The sequence below is a fragment of the Pseudomyrmex gracilis genome, unplaced genomic scaffold, assembly GCF_002006095.1.
Source record: "Pseudomyrmex gracilis isolate BER0280 unplaced genomic scaffold, ASM200609v1 scaffold_2307, whole genome shotgun sequence".
Lineage (NCBI taxonomy): Eukaryota > Metazoa > Arthropoda > Insecta > Hymenoptera > Formicidae > Pseudomyrmex > Pseudomyrmex gracilis.
Window position 1 is genome coordinate 6,752 of NW_018022891.1, and position 8,832 is coordinate 15,583.

Genomic DNA, 8,832 nt, shown 5'->3' on the forward strand with positions numbered 1-8,832 from the left:
CAGATGTTACATTGCGATCTCCGTTGACGGCATCGACGTCATCGAAGTGAATCCAATTGTATCTTCCCTCTCAAGGGTGGCGCGACAAACAGAAGCGTATCTTCCGGCTGTCGTTCAGGACGAGTCCGAGGGACAACGTTCTGAGCGAGCGACAATGCGTGTTCTGGACTATGTTCGGAGGACACACCGGATCCAATGGGGCCTTCAGCTGGTATGCCGATTACCCGGCGCATCGTTTATAAAACCTTCGACTTTACCGCATGGAAAAACAAAAGTAAACAGGAAGAGTCTGTTTTCCGCCTAAACGTAAAAAGGGTGTTTTAATATCGAACAATTCTTAAGATACACGCAAAGGTTTTTCCGAAATGATAATGTGCCTTACATTGTAATTCAGAGTTTTATTTTCTGATATTTTGTTACAATACAATAAATAGTGTGAGAGGGATTGACAACATCTTGTCGACTTTTTGTTAATATCCACAGCTAGGTATTTCTCCACGGATCTAAAAATATAGGGATGTCCCGCAACTACCGGATTTCCTTTTACCAGTAGATTCTCGAGATTATTCTAAGACAAAAATCCTAATACTAAAGTGTTGAGGCTATAATATTTTTTGAGTTAGAAGCATTCAAAGATAACGAATAAGATTGCCTGAAATTCGCGCGCTCAGGTGCGGGACAATGCTAAAGGCGCAAACAGTGTCGCCCCTCTTTTGTCACTAAAGCGTATGTTATAATAATGAAGTAAGAGTTTGCGTCATTTAAAATTTGCGTATTATACATAAAAATAATAATATTGTGACAAAGATATTAAAAAAGAGCAGTCTTATTATTTACTGACATAAACAAATTATTAATATTATAATAGATAACAAAATGACAAAATATTGACATTAAGTAAATTAATTATCAACACGTTTTAATTAAAAACATACAATCTTCATACATTAAATAATAATTATAATAATTGTTCAAAATGTCCACCATTCACTTGTATACGTATCTTGCTTAATGCAACAAACTCTGTCCGGCATTGTAAATCATTTGTGGAGTTATGCTTCCAATTGCTTCTATTATACGTTCGTTCAGTTCTTGCCGATTTTGAGGCGGTTGCCGTAATTTTTTTAATGCCCCCAAAGGAAAAAATCGAACGGAGTTAAATCCAGAGATCTCGTTGGCCAGAAGTATGGTCCACCGCGTCTTATCCATCTGTTTGGATACGTTGCATTCAAGAAACGGCGAACACGTCTAGACGAATGTGTAGGTGCGCCATCGTATTGAAAAATAAATTTAGCGAAAACGCGGCGGCGGTGTAACAATATATATGTATGCACATATGAAAGTATATTTCGGCATAACATTCTGCAAAAACAGCTCTTATGATCTTATTCATATTTTCTTAATATTTAAGGTATTTTTATTCATTTTTATGTGAAGCATTTTGGATGTAATCCGCTTGTAATAGTTCGGTTCTTTGTCTAATATTGTGACCGAGTTCCAATTAAACGTATGTCCAGTTCTCGAACAATGTTCATATAATACGGATTTTTCGTCTTTCTTTTTAACATAATTTATGTGTTCTTTTATTCTTGTGCCTAATTGCCTTCCTGTCCGACATAGTTTGCATTACAAGATTCACATTTGATGTGATATAGGCCGGTATTTATAGTCGAATCTTATATTTAGGATCGTCTTAAGTTTATCTTCAGATGCTTTGCGGCCAATAAAATTACTCACACATGATCTGAAGATAAACTTAAGACGATCTTAAATACAAGATCCGACTTTGAATACCGGCCGTACTACAGTTTTGTTATTTTCTAAAGAAATTGGATCTTTGTGTGTTTTTTATATATTTATTTAACCGTGAAATGTTTTTATAAGCAAATTTGATGTTCATTTAAAAAAAAAATAGTTAACTTTGTCGGATTGAGTTGAGGCATAAGGCATTACGTATCTGGTGTCATCGTTATTATTGTCAACTGACAAGCGTCCTTAATACGTTTAATTCAATCCATAATATTGTAGATTACAGTTCACCTATGAACTTGAATCTGACAATAGTATCAGTTTTCTAAACACACGCATTATCAAAAACAAAAATAAGTTGATTTGTGACCGGTGACATATTGTCAGTTGTATGTGGAATTCTATTTAATTTGGTATTAATTAGTGTCCTTAATCTTTTGTTGATAATTTTAAATATAAGTTTTAATGGATAATGATTATTAATAAGAATATTGATAACTAAATGTAAGTTTTTTTGGTGGAAGATTAAGGTATTCGACAATAACATTGCTCTATCAACTAAAGTAATTATAGTACCAATTTTGTGGCACAGGGTTTTGCGATAAAAAATGTAGGTAATGGCCCGAGAATGTTAGTTTGTGGTACCGGTCACAAATTAACTTATTTTTTGATAATGCATGTGTTTAGAAAACTGATACTATTGTCAGATTCAAGTTCATAGGTGAACTGTAATCTATTATGGATTGAATTAAACGTATTAAGGACGCTTGTCAGTTGGTTTTTGGAACTGCTAATAAGATGTCATCTACGTATTTGAAGTATATTAGAATAGTGCAATTTAATGAATTTAAGGCTTTAAGTTTTATGTCTTGCATGGTGATGTCTGCTATAATTGATGAGAGTCGGGAACCCATAGGTGTTCCAAATGTCTACTTGTAGATTTTGCTATTAAAAAACAATATAGATGACATAACAAAGTCTAATGTCATTAAAAATTCAAGTTGTGAAAGTTTAGTATTTAATCTTAGATATTTCCATCTTCTAGTTACACTTTCTAATGTTAAATTTATTGGTATGTTGGTGAACAATGATACGAAGTCAAACAAACAAAGAGTATGGTCATCGTTAATTGTTTGGCCTGACAATTTGTTATATATTGTAGATGGAAACTATCTTTGATTGAGAACGTAGAATTCAGAATGTTATTATATATTATTTTATGTAAGAATAAGGAAAAAACAATGTAGAGAGCTATCTATGGCTGATACGATAATTCTGTATGAATGGCCTATTTTATGAATTTTGGGAACTCCATGTGCTCTTGGTAGTATAGGATCGCTATTATACATGTATTTCTTTTGATAGATTAATGAAACCTTTAGTAATCCATCGATCGAGGAAATTCTTTAATTGGTTATATACTTTTAAGCGGATTTTTGTTGATGTGTGTGTAAATATTTTTGTTTTGTAATATTTCATTAATTTTGTTTAAATAGTCATCTTTTAGTAAAGCAACGATAAAGTTCCCTTTATTTGCTTTATTTGCTTTAGTAAATATAATATTAGGATTATCTTTGATGAAGTTAGAGACGGATTTTGATTTTAATAGCAAGCTCTTTTCTGTGTATGTTAACTGTCTATTATCATTTATAATGTCTTGTAGATAAGTTTTAATGTGATTATGGATATTAGATTTGTTGGCTTTTTTTTAGTTTATTAATGTTAACTTCTACGTCCTTAATAGTTTCAATGACTACTTTTTTTTTATCATTCCTAACCGGAAGTGCAAATCTGTCACCTAGTTGGATTAATTCTGTGATTTGATTAGGAATTGTTAAGTTTGTTAAATCTACAAATCATTTGTTGTCTAACTGTAAATCTAGTTTTTCTTTATGTTTGAATTCTTCTAGTTTTAATTTTATTTTGAGGTTGTTAGTTGTTTGATTGTAATTGTGAAGACTGAATACCCATTCTCTGTGATATGTGTTTGGTGTATGTTTCTGAGAATTTTGAGTATTATTATGGATAAAATATTGTACTGGTTGAATGTTAATTAATTGAGTGGCTTTTAAGTTCGAAATTTTCTTGTTACGTATACGTTTCAGTGTTATAAAATATATGTTCATAGACAACTGTTGAGTATATATAAATTGAGGTATAATATTTGTAGGGAATGTTTTGTATAATTTCAATGTTAAAAAGAATCGTAGAAAAATGTTTCAAATACGAATTTGTTTGGAAAGAAATGAGCTTCACAACTTATACAATTTTATACCAGGCAATCGATTCCTCTGACCAATGCAACAGTTTAAAGACAAAAGTTTTCTTACCGTTTTTCACAATCTATCTTTAATAGCCGCTATTTTGTAAAATATTGTTCGTAAGTTTAATTTTTTGGTTATTAAGAGAAATGTTTAAGCTTGAATGTGAGCTTTTGTTTGTCTCGATGAGAAATAACGAAGATTTGTTGCGGAATTATCTGCTAGTGAAAAATGTTATAAAGTTGTGCTAAAGTTAGGTGGCCCATTTTTTTGCAGGTGAGTGTATTTTCTATCTGATTTTGTCATATTTATTTTACTTATAATTTTGAGATGTTTTTAAAATTTATTTCACATTTAATCTTGTAAGATGACTTGTAGTTCATTCGGGAATTTCGTATAAACAGAAGCATTGAAATCCTATAGTTAAACTTCTCCGGTCCCGTCATAAGTTATTGTCCTCATAAACACAGTGTTAGTTGTTTCGATTTAATTACCCAGCAAACAATTTGGTTGTCAGATGTCGCGATTTTGTCGCCAACCGCCACACCAAATCCATATCCATCTGTGTCCTCAGTAGGATATGGTTTTGATGAGTTTTGGTGACTATGTTGCGTTTTTTGTGTCTGTGTGTTAACAGCTTTGGCAGCACACAAAGCATGTTTTCGTATTGTAGCGTTTCTGCACACAGTTTTTGTTGCCAGATCTGCGCAGTCAGAAATTGTTTGCTAGGTTAATGCGCGCATAAACTGCATAAACGCATCAACTGTCTTAAGTCAGAGGCTGCGTTCCAAATTTACTTCCAGCGCTGGCAGCACTTGCAAACACTGTTCTAAAATATGTAATAGCACGCTATGGCAATGCTGCAAAAGCATAAGGACGTCATTAATATTGTCGTCACTTTTACAGAGAATGTCACAACTACATAGGTGAAGCAGCTAAAGCATTAAAGATGGCGACTACCATGGAACAATTAACGGTAATTGATGTGGAAAATAATATCAAATACAATTTAGCCATATCAGCAGAAGACGCTGAGAAAGCAAGAGTCACATATTTCTTTAATGTGATTTTCAAATATTCATCTTTTGCATATTGTTTTCTATATTTTCGGGTTAGATTATATCTGTTTTGTGTTTACTTTCTCTGCTATTGGCATTGAAACTCACTAAAATATCGTTCCAATTTGAAATCTATATTTGTACTGATAACGTGCTTAGCAAAATTACGATGTTGGTATCTTGCTTTTATACGACATACTTGCAGCGCTGGCAGTAAATTTGGAACACAGTCAGAGTAGAAGCAGTCAGTGCGCTGGGAGGAGTCTCAAGAATTTAGTACGGTTGTGACCGGACACTTGAACGAGAGAACTTCTCACGGTTGCCACCTTCTTTAACCCGACAAGAAGGAAGGATATGACCCTTTCGGTCTGTTTCAGGAACGGATTCACCAGACAGACGACCATCCGAACTTGCCGCCCTCGCCGTTGGAACCTCTTTGAACACGGATCCCGGACGCCTGATGCGAACAATGGGCTTCTGGTATGGTCCAAGTTCCACCAAAGTTCAAGTGGTGAGAAATAATCACACACTGAGTTTATGGTTGTATAGTTTACAAATTGTTTATTAACACTTGTTACAAACAACAATTTTTTTGTGTTACAGAATTGTACGTGACACGCGTTATTAACAACCGTTTTTCCGACAATTCTAACACCTGCGAAAAATTTTATTTTTTATTTTTCTTCTCGAGCTAGACCGTTCCCAGGTATCGCACTGTACCTCGGTTGATCTGCCCGGCCATTGTGAATATTACATTCATGCTTTCACAACACACTTTCCTTCTTATACCTTACACTACTCTCTCTTGCGTGGAGTCTCAGTCTTGTCTAGGTTGATTGCATGTCAATTCCGGGTTCGTTTACAAGTGTCTTATTTCGGACGGATGAAAACTAACAATTTCAATTGTGGAAAATCTACCAGTCACAACAACTTAAGTCTAGTTTACTGACCAAGTATAACCAACAATTTAAACTAACAAAACTCTCACTAACCCTCTTTTCTGTTTCAGGTAACTGCTGCTGGACTCCTCAGACGACACGGATTCGTTCTGACAACGTGGGACAACTCAACGCGGATAAGTACCTCTTTTAACCCTTTTTCATTACCTGAATTGTTCACGTTATTTTCAGGTTTGAGTTACCTCGGAGTAACCAACAAGTTGACGCAGTATCAACCACTTTTCAAAAGTTAGTCCCCTAACCAGATCTAAGTCAGTAAACCTAACTTTTGTCAAATTTTGAATTGTGGGCCAAACTTTACCCACGTGTTTTAAACACGTAAACAACTCAATCCCAAGAGTTTCGCTGACAATTGAAATTGCAAGTTGTACAAGTTTTTTAGTCAATATCGTAAATGTCAGTTTGGCGAGTAATCCCTAATCTAATTTATTTATGGGATTATTCTAAGTAAAACGAAAATGGATAAAACAAATTTTATAAATTTTTGATTAAATAAAAAGGGCGTTATGCATCCCGAGCGCTTAAATTAAATATGAATATAAAATGCGAATACATGGTTATGTATATATAAAGCTAGAGTACACAAACGTTTCGCGCTCTAAAATAAAATAAAATATTCTTGGCTGATTACCCTTAATATCTTGCGTCCTCTAATCCATGCTTGACTCGGATTCCGGCTCGGCGTCCTGTTGCCGTTCCCCTTGGCAGCGTGTCCGCATGACCCCTGACGGTCCCGCGATTGCCAGGTCAAACAACGCGTCTGCCTCCGGGTCCGACCGTGTCAGCAACGCGCTCACTGAGACCGCCTCCATCCTTTCAACCGCGGGAATGACCCTGGCTGCCGACGGTGACACGGTTAGTACAATCTAGGGAATTCTCAGCTCTATCAAAGCGCTTTCAATGCGCGCATTGTTTAAATCGGAACGACTTTCTATGCAGTCTATGCGCTTCATGCATAACTCGGAAAGCAGCCAGTATAAATAAGAACAGTAGGTACACTCCGTGTTGGTGCTTTTAATCTTTATGGAAATCTTCCACCATGTTGTTGGTTGTGCGAGCGCGCTTTAATTTAAATAACCAAAACTGCTTGATAAGCATTCTTATTCAAATATGCGTGTCAAATATATATAAAAATACTTAAATAGAAAAAAATTTGCCATTTACAATTATGATATATGTACACAGAGAGAACGGTTTCTTTAGATTTAACGTAAAAAAATCAGGTGAATTGGCCAATGTGAGCCTAAACACAGTTGTCAGTGTGTAAATGTTTTGTAAATGAAATTTATTCAAAAACGTTTAACGTTTCGATTCCCGGATGGGATCATCTTCAGAAAAAGAATACATAAAATCCTGTGTAATAAGAAAAAAACAATCAAATATAAAATAAAGTTAATAGATCAAATATAGAACGAAATTACTCACAAAAATAATAAATCGGAAAATGCATTTGTCTCGCAAGATGTAAGATACAAACGTGTTGTTGAGAACGTGTACATGAGAGACAGATAAAACGTGCTGTATCTCTCACAGTTGTAACGAGACTAACCAGTAGGTCAAAAATATAAACAAGAAAGATAGAGAGAACCAGAGACACCTAAAGAGATTGAAAGGAGTTAAATTATAATTTCTTAAACTTTTCTATTAAAGGTAAATATATATTATCTAGTAACTCTGTGTCACTCTGTAAATTGAGGCCAACAGTTTGTTTCTTAATATAGAGCATCTCAGAAACCAGACGCTTTGTGTAAGAGTGCTCTTCATCTAATATGCAAACATTACTCCAATCAAAATCATGATTACATTCTATTCTATGATCAGTAATAACAGATTGACATTGTGTGTTCCGACGAATGTGGCTTCTATGTTCATTAATGCGTGTACCGAGCAATCTTTTTGTTTGGCCAACATATGAAGCCCGACAATCGTTGCATTTTATGCAATAGACCACATCAGACCTAGCCAAAGGAGGCAGAGGATCCTTGTGAACGCGAACAAACTTAGAAAGTTTATTATTGCTCACAAAGGCCAGCCTCATGTTAGCCTTAGAAATTACAAAATCAGCCACACCCCTCGAAATTGAATGAACATACGGCACCACAAAAAACTTTCTTTCTTTTTCACCATCAAGAACTCGCTTCAGACGTCCCTCACCACCAACAGAACCGTTAAACAAACCCCTAAGACGTTTACCAATCACCTCAAAGATCAATTGTACAGGATAGTTATTATTTAGGAGAATATCTATGATGAGCTGGAAATTCTTTTCGTGAAATCTAGGATGGGAAAGGAAGAACGCTCGATCGATTAAGCCAATAATGGTTCCAATTTTTTGACACATAGGATGGTACGAGTGGAAATTTAGATAACGGCCAGAGAAGGAGGGCTTATGGTACCAATCTGTGATTATGTAATTGTCAACAATGGTCAAGGTAACGTCAAGAAAATTTAAAGAATTATTTTTACCAATCTCAATAGAGAATTGGAGTCTTGGATGGTAAGAATTAAAAGAGTCAAGAACCTCCCTGTGATACGTCTTTGGTACCGCCAAAACAATGTCATCAACGTATCTCAGATAAAAGGAGGGAATAAAAGAAAGCTTACTGAGAGCGTAGTTCTCGAGGTCCTGCAGAACAAGATCGGCAATAACGGGAGAAAGAGGGGAACCCATCGGTGTTCCAAACGTTTGTTTGTAGAACTTATCATTAAAAACAAAAAAGGTTGAATTTAAAACCAAGCAAACTGCACCAATGAATTCATCGCGAGGTAAAGTTGTCCCCTTCTCCAGAAAATGCCATCTGTCTA

At 35.1% G+C, this 8,832-nt stretch overlaps 1 long non-coding RNA gene across 1 annotated transcript; it reads left to right on the forward strand.

Moving 5' to 3' along the window:
* The first annotated feature begins 5,453 nt into the window (after nt 1-5,453).
* LOC109862741 lies at nt 5,454-6,876 on the forward strand. The gene is made up of 3 exons (XR_002251203.1): nt 5,454-5,579; nt 5,672-5,675; nt 6,078-6,876. It is a non-coding gene; the product is annotated as an uncharacterized LOC109862741 (long non-coding RNA).
* The last annotated feature ends 1,956 nt before the right edge of the window (nt 6,877-8,832 follow it).